This window comes from Cetorhinus maximus, chromosome 16 (assembly GCF_964194155.1).
Source record: "Cetorhinus maximus chromosome 16, sCetMax3.hap1.1, whole genome shotgun sequence".
Taxonomy (NCBI): domain Eukaryota; kingdom Metazoa; phylum Chordata; class Chondrichthyes; order Lamniformes; family Cetorhinidae; genus Cetorhinus; species Cetorhinus maximus.
In genome coordinates, this window is record NC_135894.1 from 19,612,563 (window position 1) to 19,632,419 (window position 19,857).

Below are 19,857 nucleotides of genomic sequence, written 5' to 3' on the forward strand. Positions count from 1 at the left end.
TAAGATGTCAGGGATCTGTGACTGACTGAGATGTAGGAGTTGTGCACACTCCCGGGAAACTGTGCGCAGACCTGCAGGATGCGTTTCTGGCAGTCACACACTAGTTGCACATCCAGCGAATTGAATCCCTTTGGTTGATATAGTCGACCTTGTGTTGCAGCAGACATCTGAGTGCCTCGTGAGTGCAGTCAATGGCACCCTGCACCTGTGGGAAACCCGAGATCTGGACAAATTCAATCACTCTTACATCCTGGCTGTCCTGGTCCCGGGCGAAATGCACAAAGTTGTGTGTCCTCATGAATATGGCACCCGTGACCTCATGGATGCATTTGTGGGTGGAGGCTTGTGATATCCCACACAGGTCACCTGTGGAGCCCTGAAAGGACCCACTGGTGTAGAAATTGAGCACCAAGGTCACTTTCACAGCCACTGGCAGTGGATGCCCTCCGTGTCCCCGTGGTGTCAAATCCTGCAGCAGGTGGCAGATGTGACCGACCAGTTCCCGAGACTTGCACAGTCTTCAGCAACACTGGTTCTTGGTCATCTGCAGGAATGAAAGGCTAGGCCCTGGGTCTAGCTAGGCGCCGACCAACGATGGCTCGCTGCAGCTCTTCGGCGGCGTGTGCAGCAACCCCAGTTGCCCCTTCTCCCAGCGGGTGCTGCTCCTCTTCTGTGCAGCCAGGTGCCTCAGTTGCTTTCTTCTCCACTGTCTTCGCTCTCTGTACGCCATGAGGCATACAGCTAGGTCACCAGGTTCCATGCACCTGATGTACTCCTCCTACAGGATGAGAGAGAGAGAGAGAGAGAGACATGTGTTAGCATGGGTGTACTAAGAACCTCTTTTGGTTAAGTCTGAAGGCCCCTTAACACATCCTGGAAAGTGCTGGCCACCACTTGGATGGCCAGAGGTTAGCGCGCTGCATGACTGCCCGAAACCCTACCTTCCGCCGCCCCACTCCACCTGACCGATTGGCAGCAGCTTTGCCCATTGGACTGCATGCTGTGCTCTCAGCTCAGGCACAGGCATTCTCCTAACCCACACTGCAGTGTTAGCTTGAACCATGGGGTCCAAACCGGAATGATGTAAGGGGTGTGAGCACCTCCACGAGTGACTGCTCCACAGCCAGCGTTAGCAAGGAGATTGTACAATGTGCCTAGTTCTCCAACTGTTCTGCAGCCCACTGTAACGCTCATTAGTTTGCAGTCTGTGCCTGAGGGGTGAAAAGCTCTGGAGCACTTGGTGGCACTTTCATGCCTCTGCGTTGCTAAAGTGGGCAGAGAAGCTAGAGACCCAACTCTAATCATATCAATGTGGCTGCGCCTGAACTGTCTCAGCTGCAGAGGAATGGTCACTTTATACAAGGTGCCTTAAAGCATGGCCACTTCCTACACTCAACCCTCCCCCACCGCATGTGCTAGTCTGATGCATTCAACCACAGGGCAGCCTTTGTGCCCCTCCCCACAAAGTCGCCCCAACCACTGGGCAGCTTTTACACACTCCCACAACACCCCCAACCACAGGACAATCATTACACCCTCCCACAACACCCCCTCAACCACAGGACAGCTTTTACACCCTCCCACAACACCCTCAACCACAGGACAGCCTTTACACCCTCGCACAACACCCTCAACCACAGGACAGCCTGTACACCCTCCCACAACACCCTCAACCACAGGACAGCCTTTACACCCTCCCACAACACACCCAACCACCGGGCAGCCTCTACACCCTCCCACAACACCCTCAACCACAGGGCAGCTTTTACACCCTCCCACAACACCCCCAACCACAGGGCAGCTTTTACACCCTCCCACAACACCCTCAACCACCGGGCAGCCTCTACACCCTCCCACAACACCCTCAGCCACAGGGCAGCTTTTACACCCCCCCACAACACCCTCAACCACAGGGCAGCTTTTACACCCTCCCACAACACCCCCAACCACAGGGCAGCCTTTACACCCTCCCACAACACCCTCAACCACCGGGCAGACTCTACACCCTCCCACAACACCGTCAACCACAGGGCAGCCTTTACACCCTCCCACAACACCCTCAACCACGGAGCAGCTTTTACACCCTCCCACAACACCCCCAACCACAGGGCAGCTTTTACACCCTCCCACAACCCCTTAAAAAACACAGGGCAGCTTTTACACCCTCCCACATCTGCCCCAACTACAGGGCAGCTTTTACACCCTCCCACAACACCCCCAACCAAAGGGCAGCTTTTACACCCTCCCACAACACCCTCAAACACAGGGCAGCTTTTACACCCTCCCACAACACCGTCAACCACAGGGCAGCTTTTACACCCTCCCACAACACCCTCAAACACAGGGCAGCCTTTACACCCTCCCACAACCCCCTAAAAAACACAGGGCAGCTTTTACACCCTCCCACAACACCGACAACCACAGGGCAGCGTTTACACCCTCCCACAACACCCCGAACCTTTGGGCTGCCTTTACGTCCTCCCACAACTCCCCCAAACACAAGGCAGCTTTTACACCCTCCCACAACATCCCCAACCACAGGGCAGCTTTTACACCCTCCCACAACACCCCCAATAACAGGGCATCTTTTACACCCTCCCACAACACCCTCAAACACAGGGCAGCTTTTATACCCTCCCACATCAGCCCCAACTACAGGGCAGCTTTTACACTCTCCCACAACTCCCCCAAACACAAGGCAGCTTTTACACCCTCCCACAACACCCTCAACCACAGGGCAGAGTTCACGCCCTCCCACAACACCCTCAACCACAGGGTATTTTTTACACCCTCCCACAACACCCTCAACCACAGGGCAGCTTTTAAACCCTCCCACAACACCCCCAAACACAAGGCAGCTTTTACACCCTCGCAAAACACCCTCAACCACAGGGCAGCCTCTACACCCTCCACAACACCATCAACCAAATGGCAGAGTTCACGCCCTCCCACAACACCCCCAATCACAGGGCAGGATTTACACCCTCCCACAACACCCCCAATCACAGGGCAGGATTTACACCCTCCCACAACACCCTCAACCACAGGGCAGCCTCTACACCCTCCCACAACAACCCCAACCACAGGGCAGCTTTTACACCCTCCCACAACCCCCTAAAAAACACAGTGCAGCTTTTACACCCACCCCCTCAACACCCTCAACCACAGGGCAGAGTTCACGCCCTCCCACAACACCCTCAACCACAGGGCAGCCTCTACACCATCCCACAACACCCTCAAACACAGGGCAGCCTCTACACCATCCCACAACACCCTCAACCACAGGGCAGCTTTTACACCCTCACACAACCCCAACCACAGGGCAGCTTTTACCCCCTCCCACTACAACCCAAGCCACAGGGCAGCTTTTACACCCTCCCACACCTGCCCCAACCACAGGGCAGCCCTTACACCCTCCCAAAACACCCCCAACCACAGGGCAGCCCTTACACCCTCCCACATCAGCCCCAACTACAGGGCAGCTTTTACACCCACCCCCACAACACCCCCAACCACAGGGCAGCTTTTACACCCTCCCAATACAACCCAAGCCACAGGGCAGCTTTTACACCCTCTCACAACACCCCCAATCACAGGGCAGCCTTTACACCCTCACACAACACCCCCAATCACAGGGCAGCCTTTACACCCTCCCACAACACCCCCAAACACAAGGCAGCTTTTACACCCTCGCAAAACACCCTCAACCACATGGCAGAGTTCACGCCCTCCCACAACACCCCCAACCACAGGGCAGCTTTTACACCCTCCCACAACCACCCCAGCCACTGGGCAGCTTTTACACCCTCCCAAAACACCCCCAACCACAGGGCTGCTTTTACACCCTCCCAAAACACCCCCAACCACAGGGGAGCTTTTACACCCTCCCACAACATCCGCAACCACAGAGCAGCCTTTACACCCTCCCACAACAACCCCAACCACCGGGCAGCCTCTACACCCTCCCACAACACCCTCAACCACAGGGCAGCCTTTACACCCTCCCAAACACCCTCAACCACTAGGCAGCTTTTACACCCTCCCACAAGACCCCCAACCACAGGGCAGCTTTTACACCCTCCCACAACACCCCCAACCACAGGGCAGCCTTTACACCCTCCCACAACACCCTCAACCACAGGGCAGCCCTTACACCCTCCCACAAAACCCGAACCACAGGGCAGCCCTTACACCCTCCAAAACAGCCCTAAACGACAGGGCAGCTTTTACACACTCCCACAACACCCCCAACCACAGGGCAGCCTTTACACCCTCCCACAAACCCCCAACTACAGGGCAACTTTTACACCCTCCCACAACACCCTCAATCACAGGGCAGCCTTTACACCCTCCCAAAAACCCCCAACCACAGGGCAGCTTTTACACCCTCCCACAACACCCTCAATCACAGGGCAGCCTTTACACCCTCCCAAAAACCCCCAACCACAGGGCAGCTTTTACACCCTCCCACAACAACCCCAACCACAGGGCAGCTTTTACACTCTCCCACATCACCCCCAACCACTGGGCAGCTTTTACACCCTCCCACAACACACCCAACCACAGGGCAGCCCTTACACACTCCCACAACAACCCCAACCACAGGGCAGCCCTTACACACTCCCACAACACCACCAACCACAGGGCAGCTTTTACACCCTCCCACAACACCCCCAACCACTGGGCAGCTTTTACACCATCCCACAACATCCCCAACCACAGGGCAGCTTTTACAACATCCCACAACACCCCCACCCACCGGGCAGCCTTTACACCCTCCCACAACACCCCCAACTACAGGGCAGACTTTTCACCCTCCCACAACACCCCCAACCACAGGGCAGCCTCTACACCCTCCCACAACACCCCCAACCACAGGGCTGCTTTTACACCCTCCCACAACCACCCCAGCCACTGGGCAGCTTTTACACCCTCCCACAACACCCCCAACTACAGGGCAGCTTTTACACCCTCCCACAACCACCCCAGCCACTGGGCAGCTTTTACACCCTCCCAAAACACCCCCAACCACAGGGCTGCTTTTCCACCCTCCCAAAACACCCCCAACCACAGGGGAGCTTTTACACCCTCCCACAACATCCGCAACCACAGGGCAGCCTTTACACCCTCCCACAACAACCCCAACCACCGGGCAGCCTCTACACCCTCCCACAACACCCTCAACCACAGGGCAGCCTTTACACCCTCCCAAACACCCTCAACCACTAGGCAGCTTTTACACCGTCCCACAAGACCCCCAACCACAGGGCAGCTTTTACACCCTCCCACAACACCCTCAACCACAGGGCAGCCCTTACACCCTCCCACAAAACCCCAACCACAGGGCAGCCCTTACACCCTCCCACAAACCCCCAACTACAGGGCAACTTTTACACCCTCCCACAACACCCTCAATCACAGGGCAGCCTTTACACCCTCCCAAAAACCCCCAACCACAGGGCAGCTTTTACACCCTCCCACAACACCCTCAATCACAGGGCAGCCTTTACACCCTCCCAAAAACACCCAACCACAGGGCAGCTTTTACACCCTCCCACAACAACCCCAACCACAGGGCAGCTTTTACACTCTCCCACATCACCCCCAACCACTGGGCAGCTTTTACACCCTCCCACAACACCCCCAACCACAGGGCAGCCCTTACACACTCCCACAACACCCCCAACCACAGGGCAGCTTTTACACCCTCCCACAACACCCCCAACCACTGGGCAGCTTTTACACCATCCCACAACATCCCAAACCACAGGGCAGCTTTTACACCCTCCCACAACAACCTCAACCACAGGGCAGCTTTTACACCCTCACACAACAACCCAAACCACAGGGCAGCTTCTACACCCTCCCTAAATACCCCCAACCACAGGGCAGCTTTTACACCATCCCACAACACCCTCAACCACAGGGCAGCTTTTACACCCTCCCACAACACCCCCAACCACAGGGCAACTTTTACACCCTCCCACAACACCCCCAACCCAGGGCAGCCTTTACACCCTCCCACAACACCCACAACCACAGGGCAGCCCTTACACCCTCCCACAACACCCTCAACCACAGGGCAGCCTCTACGCCCTCCCACAACACCCCCAACCACAGGGCAGCTTTTATACCCTCCCAAAATACCCCCAACCACAGGGCAGCTTTTACAAACTCACACAACAACCCCAACCACAGGGCAGCTTTTACACCCTCACACAACAACCCAAACCACAGGGCAGCGTTTACACCCTCCCACAACTCCCTCAACCACACGGCAGCTTTTACACCCTCCCACAACACCCCCAACCACAGGGCAGCCCTTACACCCTCCCAAAACACCCTCAACCACAGGTCAGCCTTTACACCCTCCCAAAAACCCCAAACACAGGGCAGCTTTTACACCCTCCCACAACACCCCCAACCACAGGGCAGCCCTTACACCCTCCCACAACACCCTCAACCACAGGTCAGCCTTTACACCCTCCCAAAAACCCCAAACACAGGGCAGCTTTTACACCCTCCCACAACAACCTCAACAACAGGGCAGCCTTTACACCCTCCCACAACACCCCCAACCACAGGGCAGCCCTTACACCCTCCCACAACACCCTCAACCACAGGTCAGCCTTTACACCCTCCCAAAAACCCCATACACAGGGCAGCTTTTACACCCTCCCACAACACCCTCAACCACAGGTCAGCCTTTACACCCTCCCAGAAACCCCAAACACAGGGCAGCCTTTACACCCTCCCACAACACCCCCAACCACAGGTCAGCCCTTACACCCTCCCACAACACCCCCAACCACAGGGGAGCCCTTACACCCTCCCACAACACCCTCAACCACAGGGCAGCCTCTACGCCCTCCCACAACACCCCCAACCACAGGGCAGCTTTTATACCCTCCCAAAATACCCCCAACCGCAGGGCAGCTTTTACAAACTCACACAACAACCCCAACCACAGGGCAGCGTTTACACCCTCACACAACTCCCTCAACCACAGGGCTGCTGTTACACCCTCCCACAACACTCTCAAACACAGGTCACCTTTTGCACCCTCCCACAACACCCTCAACTACCCGGCAACCTTTACACCCTCCCACAACACCCCCAACCACTGGGCAGCTTTTACACCATCCCACAACATCCCCAACCACAGGGCAGCTTTTACACCCTCCCACAACACCCCCACCCACCGGGCAGCCTTTACACCCTCCCACAACACCCCCAACTACAGGGCAGCTTCTACACCCTCCCACAACACCCCCAACCACTGGGCAGCTTTTACACCCTCACACAACAACCCAAACCACAGGGCAGCGTTTACACCCTCCCACAACACCCCCAACCACAGGGCAGTCTTTACACCCTCCCACAACACCTCCACCCACAGGGCAGCTTTTGCACCCTCCCACAACACCCCCAACCACAGGGCAGCCTCTACACCCTCCCACAACACCCCCAACCACAGGACACCGTTTACACCCTCCCACAATACCCTCAACCACAGGGCAGCCTTTACACCCTCCCACAACACCCCCAACCACAGGGCAGCCTTTACACCCTCCTCCAACAACCCCAACCACAGGGCAGCTTTTACACCCTCCCACAACACCCCCAACCACAGGGCAGCTTTTACACCCTCCCACAACACCCCCAACCACAGGGCAGCCTTTACACCCTCCTCCAACACCCTCAACCACAGGACAGCTTTTACACCCTCCCACAACAACCCCAACCACAGGGCAGCCTCTACGCCCTCCCACAACACCCCCAACTACAGGGAAGCTTCTTCATCCTCGCACAACACCCCCAACCACCGTGCAGCTTCTACACCCTCGCACAACACCCTCAACCACAGAGCAGCCTTTCCACCCTCCTACACCCGCAACCACAGGGCAGCCTTTACACCCTCCCACAACACCCCCAACCACAGTCCAGCTTTTACACCCTCCCACAACACCCCCAACTACAGGGCAGCCTTTACACCCTCCCACAACACGTTCAACTACAGGGCAGCTTTTACACCCTCCGACAACACCCTCAACCACAGGGTAGCCTCTACACCCTCACAGAACACTCCCAACCACAGGGTAGCCTTCACACCCTCGCACAACACCCTCAGCCACAGGGCAGCCTTTACACCCTCCCACTTCTCCCTCAACCACAGGGCATCTTTACACCCTCCCACAACTCCGTCAACCACAGGGCAGCTTTTACACCCTACCACAACACCCACAACTACCAGGGAGCTTTTACACCCTCCCACAACAACCCCAACCACAGGGCAGCATTTACACCCTCACACAACAAACCCAACCACAGGGTAACTTTTACACCCTCCCACAACAGCCCCAACCACATGGCAGCATTTACACCCTCCCACAACACCCCCAACCACAGGGTAACTTTTACACCCTCCCACAACACCCTCAAACACAGGGCAGCTTTTAGACCCTCCCACAACACCCCCAACCACATGGCAGCATTTACACCCTCACACAACAAACCCAACCACAGGGCAGCTTCTACAACCTCCCACAACACCTCCAACCACAGGGCAGCTTTTACACCCTCCCACAACAACCCCAACCACAGGGCAGCCTTTACACCCTCCCACAACACCCCCAACCACAGGGCAGCCCTTACACCCTCCCACAACACCCTCAACCACAGGTCAGCCTTTACACCCTCCCAAAAACCCCAAACACAGGGCAGCTTTTACACCCTCCCACAACAACCTCAACAACAGGGCAGCCTTTACACCCTCCCACAACACCCCCAACCACAGGGCAGCCCTTACACCCTCACAAAACAACCCAGACCACAGGGCAGCCTTTACCCCCTCCCACAACACCCCCAACCACAGGGCAGCCCTTACACCCTCCCACATCACCTTCAACCACAGGGCAGCCTTTACCCCCTCCCACAACAACCCCAACCACAGGGCAGCCTTTACCCCCTCCCACAACACCCCCAACCACAGGGCAGCCCTTACACCCTCCCACAACACCCTCAACCACAGGGCAGCTTTTACACCCTCCCACAACACCCTCAACCACAGAGCAGCTTTTACACCCTCCCACAACCACCCCCCTCCCACCACAGGGCTGCTTTTACACCCTCCCACAACACCGTCAACTACCCGGCAACCTTTACACCCTCCCACAACAACCCCAACCACAGGGCAGCTTTTACACCCTCCCACAACACCCCCAACCACAGGGATGCCTTTAAACCCTCCCACAACACCCGCATCCACAGGGCAGCCTTTACAACCTCCCACAACACCCCCAACCACAGGGCTGCTTTTACACCCTCCCACAACAGCCCCAACCACCGGGCAGCCTCTACACCCTCCCACAACACCCCCAACCACAGGGCAGCTGTTACACCTTCCCACAACACCCCCAACGACAGGGCAGCCTTTACACCCTCCCAAACACTCCCAACGACAGGGCAGTTTTTACACCCTCCCACAACACCCCCAACCACAGTGCAGCCCTTACACCCTCCCAAACACTCCCAACCACAGGGCAGCTTTTACACCCTCCCACAACACCCTCAACCACAGATCAGCCTTTACACCCTCCCACAACACCCTCAACCACAGGGCAGCCTCTACGCCCTCCCACAACACCCCCAACTACAGGGCAGCTTCTTCACCCTCGCACAACACCCCCAACCACAGGGCAGCTTCTACACCCTCCCACAACACCCCCAACCACAGGGCAGCCTTTACACCCTCCCACAACAAACCCAACCATGGGCAGCTTTTACACCCTCCCAAAACACCCCCAACCACTGGGCAGCTTTTACACCCTCACACAACAACCCAAACCACAGGGCAGCGTTTACACCCTCCCACAAAACCCCCAACCACAGGGCAGCCTTTACACCCTCCCACAACACCCCCAACTACAGGGCAGACTTTTCACCCTCCCACAACACCCCCAACCACAGGGCAGACTTTTCACCCTCCCACAACAACCTCAACCACAGGGCAGCTTTTACACCCTCACACAACAACCCCAACCACAGGGCAGCTTCTACACCCTCCCTAAATACCCCCAACCACAGGGCAGCTTTTACACCCTCCCACAACACCCTCAACCACAGGACTGGTTTTACACCCTCCCACAACACCCTCAAACACAGGGCAGCTTTTACACCCTCCCACAACACCCTGAACCACAGGGCAGCTTTTACACCCTCCCACAACACCCCCAACCACAGGGCAACTTTTACACCCTCCCACAACATGCCCAACCCAGGGCAGCCTTTACACCCTCCCACAACACCCTCAACCACAGGGCTGCTTTTACACCCTCTCACACCCACCCCAGCCACTGGGCAGCTTCTACACCCTCCCACAACAACCCCAACCACAGGGAAGTTTTTAACACCCTCCCACAACAACCCCAACCACAGGGCAGCTTTTTCACCCTCCCACATCAGCCCCAACTACAGGGCAGCTTTTACGCCCTCCCACAACACCCTCAACTACCTGGCAACTTTTACACCCTCCCACAACACCCCCAACCACAGGGCAGCCTTTACCCCCTCCCACAACAACCCCAACCACAGGGCAGCCTTTACCCCCTCCCACAACACCCCCAACCACAGGGCAGCCCTTACACCCTCCCACAACACCCTCAACCACAGGGCAGCTTTTACACCCTCCCACAACACCCTCAACCACAGAGCAGCTTTTACACCCTCCCACAACCACCCCCCTCCCACCACAGGGCTGCTTTTACACCCTCCCACAACACCGTCAACTACCCGGCAACCTTTACACCCTCCCACAACAACCCCAACCACAGGGCAGCTTTTACACCCTCCCACAACACCCCCAACCACAGGGATGCCTTTAAACCCTCCCACAACACCCGCATCCACAGGGCAGCCTTTACAACCTCCCACAACACCCCCAACCACAGGGCTGCTTTTACAACCTCCCACAACAGCCCCAACCACCGGGCAGCCTCTACACCCTCCCACAACACCCCCAACCACAGGGCAGCTGTTACACCTTCCCACAACACCCCCAACCACAGGGCAGCCTTTACACCCTCCCAAACACTCCCAACGAAAGGGCAGTTTTTACACCCTCCCACAACACCCCCAACCACAGTGCAGCCCTTACACCCTCCCAAACACTCCCAACCACAGGGCAGCTTTTACACCCTCCCACAACACCCTCAACCACAGATCAGCCTTTACACCCTCCCACAACACCCTCAACCACAGGGCAGCCTCTACGCCCTCCCACAACACCCCCAACTACAGGGCAGCTTCTTCACCCTCGCACAACACCCCCAACCACAGGGCAGCTTTTACACCCTCACACAACAACCCAAACCACAGGGCAGCGTTTACACCCTCCCACAACTCCCTCAACCACACGGCAGCTTTTACACCCTCCCACAACACCCCCAACCACAGGGCAGCCCTTACACCCTCCCAAAACACCCTCAACCACAGGTCAGCCTTTACACCCTCCCAAAAACCCCAAACACAGGGCAGCTTTTACACCCTCCCACAACACCCCCAACCACAGGGCAGCCCTTACACCCTCCCACAACACCCTCAACCACAGGTCAGCCTTTACACCCTCCCAAAAACCCCAAACACAGGGCAGCTTTTACACCCTCCCACAACAACCTCAACAACAGGGCAGCCTTTACACCCTCCCACAACACCCCCAACCACAGGGCAGCCCTTACACCCTCCCACAACACCCTCAACCACAGGTCAGCCTTTACACCCTCCCAAAAACCCCATACACAGGGCAGCTTTTACACCCTCCCACAACACCCTCAACCACAGGTCAGCCTTTACACCCTCCCAGAAACCCCAAACACAGGGCAGCCTTTACACCCTCCCACAACACCCCCAACCACAGGTCAGCCCTTACACCCTCCCACAACACCCCCAACCACAGGGGAGCCCTTACACCCTCCCACAACACCCTCAACCACAGGGCAGCCTCTACGCCCTCCCACAACACCCCCAACCACAGGGCAGCTTTTATACCCTCCCAAAATACCCCCAACCGCAGGGCAGCTTTTACAAACTCACACAACAACCCCAACCACAGGGCAGCGTTTACACCCTCACACAACTCCCTCAACCACAGGGCTGCTGTTACACCCTCCCACAACACTCTCAAACACAGGTCACCTTTTGCACCCTCCCACAACACCCTCAACTACCCGGCAACCTTTACACCCTCCCACAACACCCCCAACCACTGGGCAGCTTTTACACCATCCCACAACATCCCCAACCACAGGGCAGCTTTTACACCCTCCCACAACACCCCCACCCACCGGGCAGCCTTTACACCCTCCCACAACACCCCCAACTACAGGGCAGCTTCTACACCCTCCCACAACACCCCCAACCACTGGGCAGCTTTTACACCCTCACACAACAACCCAAACCACAGGGCAGCGTTTACACCCTCCCACAACACCCCCAACCACAGGGCAGTCTTTACACCCTCCCACAACACCTCCACCCACAGGGCAGCTTTTGCACCCTCCCACAACACCCCCAACCACAGGGCAGCCTCTACACCCTCCCACAACACCCCCAACCACAGGACACCGTTTACACCCTCCCACAATACCCTCAACCACAGGGCAGCCTTTACACCCTCCCACAACACCCCCAACCACAGGGCAGCCTTTACACCCTCCTCCAACAACCCCAACCACAGGGCAGCTTTTACACCCTCCCACAACACCCCCAACCACAGGGCAGCTTTTACACCCTCCCACAACACCCCCAACCACAGGGCAGCCTTTACACCCTCCTCCAACACCCTCAACCACAGGACAGCTTTTACACCCTCCCACAACAACCCCAACCACAGGGCAGCCTCTACGCCCTCCCACAACACCCCCAACTACAGGGAAGCTTCTTCATCCTCGCACAACACCCCCAACCACCGTGCAGCTTCTACACCCTCGCACAACACCCTCAACCACAGAGCAGCCTTTCCACCCTCCTACACCCGCAACCACAGGGCAGCCTTTACACCCTCCCACAACACCCCCAACCACAGTCCAGCTTTTACACCCTCCCACAACACCCCCAACTACAGGGCAGCCTTTACACCCTCCCACAACACGTTCAACTACAGGGCAGCTTTTACACCCTCCGACAACACCCTCAACCACAGGGTAGCCTCTACACCCTCACAGAACACTCCCAACCACAGGGTAGCCTTCACACCCTCGCACAACACCCTCAGCCACAGGGCAGCCTTTACACCCTCCCACTTCTCCCTCAACCACAGGGCATCTTTACACCCTCCCACAACTCCGTCAACCACAGGGCAGCTTTTACACCCTACCACAACACCCACAACTACCAGGGAGCTTTTACACCCTCCCACAACAACCCCAACCACAGGGCAGCATTTACACCCTCACACAACAAACCCAACCACAGGGTAACTTTTACACCCTCCCACAACAGCCCCAACCACATGGCAGCATTTACACCCTCCCACAACACCCCCAACCACAGGGTAACTTTTACACCCTCCCACAACACCCTCAAACACAGGGCAGCTTTTAGACCCTCCCACAACACCCCCAACCACATGGCAGCATTTACACCCTCACACAACAAACCCAACCACAGGGCAGCTTCTACAACCTCCCACAACACCTCCAACCACAGGGCAGCTTTTACACCCTCCCACAACAACCCCAACCACAGGGCAGCCTTTACACCCTCCCACAACACCCCCAACCACAGGGCAGCCCTTACACCCTCCCACAACACCCTCAACCACAGGTCAGCCTTTACACCCTCCCAAAAACCCCAAACACAGGGCAGCTTTTACACCCTCCCACAACAACCTCAACAACAGGGCAGCCTTTACACCCTCCCACAACACCCCCAACCACAGGGCAGCCCTTACACCCTCACAAAACAACCCAGACCACAGGGCAGCCTTTACCCCCTCCCACAACACCCCCAACCACAGGGCAGCCCTTACACCCTCCCACATCACCTTCAACCACAGGGCAGCCTTTACCCCCTCCCACAACAACCCCAACCACAGGGCAGCCTTTACCCCCTCCCACAACACCCCCAACCACAGGGCAGCCCTTACACCCTCCCACAACACCCTCAACCACAGGGCAGCTTTTACACCCTCCCACAACACCCTCAACCACAGAGCAGCTTTTACACCCTCCCACAACCACCCCCCTCCCACCACAGGGCTGCTTTTACACCCTCCCACAACACCGTCAACTACCCGGCAACCTTTACACCCTCCCACAACAACCCCAACCACAGGGCAGCTTTTACACCCTCCCACAACACCCCCAACCACAGGGATGCCTTTAAACCCTCCCACAACACCCGCATCCACAGGGCAGCCTTTACAACCTCCCACAACACCCCCAACCACAGGGCTGCTTTTACACCCTCCCACAACAGCCCCAACCACCGGGCAGCCTCTACACCCTCCCACAACACCCCCAACCACAGGGCAGCTGTTACACCTTCCCACAACACCCCCAACGACAGGGCAGCCTTTACACCCTCCCAAACACTCCCAACGACAGGGCAGTTTTTACACCCTCCCACAACACCCCCAACCACAGTGCAGCCCTTACACCCTCCCAAACACTCCCAACCACAGGGCAGCTTTTACACCCTCCCACAACACCCTCAACCACAGATCAGCCTTTACACCCTCCCACAACACCCTCAACCACAGGGCAGCCTCTACGCCCTCCCACAACACCCCCAACTACAGGGCAGCTTCTTCACCCTCGCACAAAACCCCCAACCACAGGGCAGCTTCTACACCCTCCCACAACACCCCCAACCACAGGGCAGCCTTTACACCCTCCCACAACAAACCCAACCATGGGCAGCTTTTACACCCTCCCAAAACACCCCCAACCACTGGGCAGCTTTTACACCCTCACACAACAACCCAAACCACAGGGCAGCGTTTACACCCTCCCACAAAACCCCCAACCACAGGGCAGCCTTTACACCCTCCCACAACACCCCCAACTACAGGGCAGACTTTTCACCCTCCCACAACACCCCCAACCACAGGGCAGACTTTTCACCCTCCCACAACAACCTCAACCACAGGGCAGCTTTTACACCCTCACACAACAACCCCAACCACAGGGCAGCTTCTACACCCTCCCTAAATACCCCCAACCACAGGGCAGCTTTTACACCCTCCCACAACACCCTCAACCACAGGACTGGTTTTACACCCTCCCACAACACCCTCAAACACAGGGCAGCTTTTACACCCTCCCACAACACCCTGAACCACAGGGCAGCTTTTACACCCTCCCACAACACCCCCAACCACAGGGCAACTTTTACACCCTCCCACAACACCCCCAACCCAGGTCAGCCTTTACACCCTCCCACAACACCCTCAACCACAGGGCTGCTTTTACACCCTCTCACACCCACCCCAGCCACTGGGCAACTTCTACACCCTCCCACAACAACCCCAACCACAGGGAAGTTTTTAACACCCTCCCACAACAACCCCAACCACAGGGCAGCTTTTTCACCCTCCCACATCAGCCCCAACTACAGGGCAGCTTTTACGCCCTCCCACAACACCCTCAACTACCTGGCAACTTTTACACCCTCCCACAACACCCCCAACCACAGGGCAGCCTTTACCCCCTCCCACAACAACCCCAACCACAGGGCAGCCTTTACCCCCTCCCACAACACCCCCAACCACAGGGCAGCCCTTACACCCTCCCACAACACCCTCAACCACAGGGCAGCTTTTACACCCTCCCACAACACCCTCAACCACAGAGCAGCTTTTACACCCTCCCACAACCACCCCCCTCCCACCACAGGGCTGCTTTTACACCCTCCCACAACACCGTCAACTACCCGGCAACCTTTACACCCTCCCACAACAACCCCAACCACAGGGCAGCTTTTACACCCTCCCACAACACCCCCAACCACAGGGATGCCTTTAAACCCTCCCACAACACCCGCATCCACAGGGCAGCCTTTACAACCTCCCACAACACCCCCAACCACAGGGCTGCTTTTACAACCTCCCACAACAGCCCCAACCACCGGGCAGCCTCTACACCCTCCCACAACACCCCCAACCACAGGGCAGCTGTTACACCTTCCCACAACACCCCCAACCACAGGGCAGCCTTTACACCCTCCCAAACACTCCCAACGAAAGGGCAGTTTTTACACCCTCCCACAACACCCCCAACCACAGTGCAGCCCTTACACCCTCCCAAACACTCCCAACCACAGGGCAGCTTTTACACCCTCCCACAACACCCTCAACCACAGATCAGCCTTTACACCCTCCCACAACACCCTCAACCACAGGGCAGCCTCTACGCCCTCCCACAACACCCCCAACCACAGGGCAGCTTCTACACCCTCCCACAACACCCCCAACCACAGGGCAGCCTCTACGCCCTCCCACAACACCCCCAACCAAAGGGCACCTTTAAGACCCTCGCACAACACCCTCAACCACAGAGCAGCCTTTCCACCCTCCTACACCCGCAACCACAGGGCAGCCTTTACACCCTCCCACAACAAACCCAACCATGGGCAGCTTTTACACCCTCCCAAAACACCCCCAACCACTGGGCAGCTTTTACACCCTCACACAACACCCCCACCCACCGGGCAGCCTTTACACCCTCCCACAACACCCCCAACTACAGGGCAGCTTCTACACCCTCCCACAACACCCCCAACCACTGGGCAGCTTTTACACCCTCACACAACAACCCAAACCACAGGGCAGCGTTTACACCCTCCCACAACACCCCCAACCACAGGGCAGCCTCTACACCCTCCCACAACACCCCCAACCACAGGACACTGTTTACACCCTCCCACAATACCCTCAACCACAGGGCAGCCTTTACACCCTCCCACAACACCCCCAACCACAGGGCAGCCTTTACACCCTCCTCCAACAACCCCAACCACAGGGCAGCTTTTACACCCTCCCACAACACCCCCAACCACAGGGCAGCTTTTACACCCTCCCACAACACCCCCAACCACAGGGCAGCCTTTACACCCTCCTCCAACACCCTCAACCACAGGACAGCTTTTACACCCTCCCACAACAACCCCAACCACAGGGCAGCCTCTACGCCCTCCCACAACACCCCCAACTACAGGGAAGCTTCTTCATCCTCGCACAACACCCCCAACCACCGTGCAGCTTCTACACCCTCGCACAACACCCTCAACCACAGAGCAGCCTTTCCACCCTCCTACACCCGCAACCACAGGGCAGCCTTTACACCCTCCCACAACACCCCCAACCACAGTCCAGCTTTTACACCCTCCCACAACACCCCCAACTACAGGGCAGCCTTTACACCCTCCCACAACACGTTCAACTACAGGGCAGCTTTTACACCCTCCGACAACACCCTCAACCACAGGGTAGCCTCTACACCCTCACAGAACACTCCCAACCACAGGGTAGCCTTCACACCCTCGCACAACACCCTCAGCCACAGGGCAGCCTTTACACCCTCCCACTTCTGCCTCAACCACAGGGCATCTTTACACCCTCCCACAACTCCGTCAACCACAGGGCAGCTTTTACACCCTACCACAACACCCACAACTACCAGGGAGCTTTTACACCCTCCCACAACAACCCCAACCACATGGCAGCATTTACACCCTCCCACAACACCCCCAACCACAGGGTAACTTTTACACCCTCCCACAACACCCTCAAACACAGGGCAGCTTTTAGACCCTCCCACAACACCCCCAACCACATGGCAGCATTTACACCCTCACACAACAAACCCAACCACAGGGCAGCTTCTACAACCTCCCACAACACCTCCAACCACAGGGCAGCTTTTACACCCTCCCACAACAACCCCAACCACAGGGCAGCCTTTACACCCTCCCACAACACCCTCAAACACAGGGCAGCCTTTACACCCTCCCACAACAACCCCAACCACAGGGCAGCTTTTACACCCTCCCACAACAACCCCAACCACAGGGCAGCATTTACACCCTCACACAACAAACCCAACCACAGGGTAACTTTTACACCCTCCCACAACAACCCCAACCACAGGGTAACTTTTACACCCTCACAAAACAACCCAGACCACAGGGCAGCCTTTACCCCCTCCCACAACACCCCCAACCACAGGGCAGCCCTTACACCCTCCCACATCACCTTCAACCACAGGGCAGCCTTTACCCCCTCCCACAACAACCCCAACCACAGGGCAGCCTTTACCCCCTCCCACAACACCCCCAACCACAGGGCAGCCCTTACACCCTCCCACAACACCCTCAACCACAGGGCAGCTTTTACACCCTCCCACAACACCCTCAACCACAGAGCAGCTTTTACACCCTCCCACAACCACCCCCCTCCCACCACAGGGCTGCTTTTACACCCTCCCACAACACCGTCAACTACCCGGCAACCTTTACACCCTCCCACAACAACCCCAACCACAGGGCAGCTTTTACACCCTCCCACAACACCCCCAACCACAGGGATGCCTTTAAACCCTCCCACAACACCCGCATCCACAGGGCAGCCTTTACAACCTCCCACAACACCCCCAACCACAGGGCTGCTTTTACACCCTCCCACAACAGCCCCAACCACCGGGCAGCCTCTACACCCTCCCACAACACCCCCAACCACAGGGCAGCTGTTACACCCTCCCAAACACTCCCAACCACAGGGCAGCTTTTACACCCTCCCACAACACCCTCAACCACAGATCAGCCTTTACACCCTCCCACAACACCCTCAACCACAGGGCAGCCTCTACGCCCTCCCACAACACCCCCAACTACAGGGCAGCTTCTTCACCCTCGCACAACACCCCCAACCACAGGGCAGCTTCTACACCCTCCCACAACACCCCCAACCACAGGGCAGCCTTTACACCCTCCCACAACAAACCCAACCATGGGCAGCTTTTACACCCTCCCAAAACACCCCCAACCACTGGGCAGCTTTTACACCCTCACACAACAACCCAAAACACAGGGCAGCGTTTACACCCTCCCACAAAACCCCCAACCACAGGGCAGCCTTTACACCCTCCCACAACACCCCCAACTACAGGGCAGACTTTTCACCCTCCCACAACACCCCCAACCACAGGGCAGACTTTTCACCCTCCCACAACAACCTCAACCACAGGGCAGCTTTTACACCCTCACACAACAACCCCAACCACAGGGCAGCTTCTACAGCCTCCCTAAATACCCCCAACCACAGGGCAGCTTTTACACCCTCCCACAACACCCTCAACCACAGGACTGGTTTTACACCCTCCCACAACACCCTCAAACACAGGGCAGCTTTTACACCCTCCCACAACACCCTCAAACACAGGGCAGCTTTTACACCCTCCCACAACACCCCCAACCACAGGGCAACTTTTACACCCTCCCACAACACCCCCAACCCAGGGCAGCCTTTACACCCTCCCACAACACCCTCAACCACAGGGCTGCTTTTACACCCTCTCACATCCACCCCAGCCACTGGGCAACTTCTACACCCTCCCACAACAACCCCAACCACAGGGAAGTTTTTACACCCTCCCACAACAACCCCAACCACAGGGCAGCTTTTTCACCCTCCCACATCAGCCCCAACTACAGGGCAGCTTTTACGCCCTCCCACAACACCCTCAACTACCTGGCAACCTTTACACCCTCCCACAACACCCCCAACCACAGGGCAGCCTTTACCCCCTCCCACAACAACCCCAACCACAGGGCAGCCTTTACCCCCTCCCACAACACCCCCAA

The 19,857-nt window shown here is 57.3% G+C and overlaps 1 protein-coding gene across 1 annotated transcript in view; it reads right to left on the bottom strand.

The window, feature by feature from the left end:
- Positions 1-301: 301 nt before the first annotated feature.
- LOC144691412 (cysteinyl leukotriene receptor 1-like) overlaps positions 302-19,857 on the bottom strand; it is a 212,327-nt gene continuing 192,771 nt past the window's right edge. The window contains exon 2 of the transcript XR_013579131.1: positions 302-778. The gene's annotated coding sequence lies outside the window, so the exon portion shown is untranslated. The remainder of the gene's footprint in view (positions 779-19,857) is intronic.